General features: G+C 39.6%; 1 pseudogene; it reads left to right on the top strand.

Moving 5' to 3' along the window:
• Nucleotides 1-360: 360 nt before the first annotated feature.
• On the top strand, nt 361-479 carry LOC148526372 (5S ribosomal RNA; annotated as a pseudogene).
• The last annotated feature ends 350 nt before the right edge of the window (nt 480-829 follow it).

The raw sequence follows: 829 nt of genomic DNA on the forward strand, positions 1-829 counted from the left end.
GCCGGCCCTCATTCAGAGCGTGCGCTCTGCTCAGAACGTACGGCTCTGAATGAGGGCCTAAATACTTTATTTCCCATGGGGTTTAATGACAACTACGAAATAGCCCCATTTATATAAAAAAAATATCAGATTTATAACATGGGAAAAATGCTAATTCTATTTACATCAAAAAGATCAAAGGCCATGGACAATACTGTACCTCTCCACCAAAAAAGACACATGGAATAGAATCCTAAGTTCCACACCTATGGACAGTTGTTTAATAATAATTAAATAAAAACTTGCTATCTTTATGCAAATTGTACCTGATATAAGTGATCTCAAGGCAGTGTCCACAAACAGATGCATGAGAGCTAACATCTCTACAACCATACCAACATGTCAATGCCCAATCTCGTCTGATCTTGGAAGCGAAGCATGGCTGGGCCTGGTCAGTACTTGGCTGGGAGACCACTTAGGAAGACCAGGTGTTGTAGTATACAATGTAACTCCATATTAAAGGCATTTGCAATGTGATATGGCTCTGAGTTCCTTTTATAGGATCCAGAACCTGCGAGATTCGGAAGCGAGATGATGATGTTTTGCCTCAATTTCAGATCCGAGTCAGGCAGGAAAACTCGAGCCAGACTCGGACCCGACTTGGATCGGGGAGGTTCGGATTCCAGAAATCCGAACCCGCTCATCCCTAGTATATATGTGTTTGTGTACAGTATATTTGTTAGTGTGTGTATACTGTATATCTGTGTTAATGTGTATATATGTAAGTTTTAATGTGTATATGTGTATGTAAGTGTTAATGTGTATATATGTGTGATATACTATATATAAT

The sequence above is a fragment of the Taudactylus pleione genome, unplaced genomic scaffold, assembly GCF_031769625.1.
Source record: "Taudactylus pleione unplaced genomic scaffold, aTauple2 ptg000100l, whole genome shotgun sequence".
NCBI classification, from domain to species: Eukaryota; Metazoa; Chordata; class Amphibia; order Anura; family Myobatrachidae; genus Taudactylus; species Taudactylus pleione.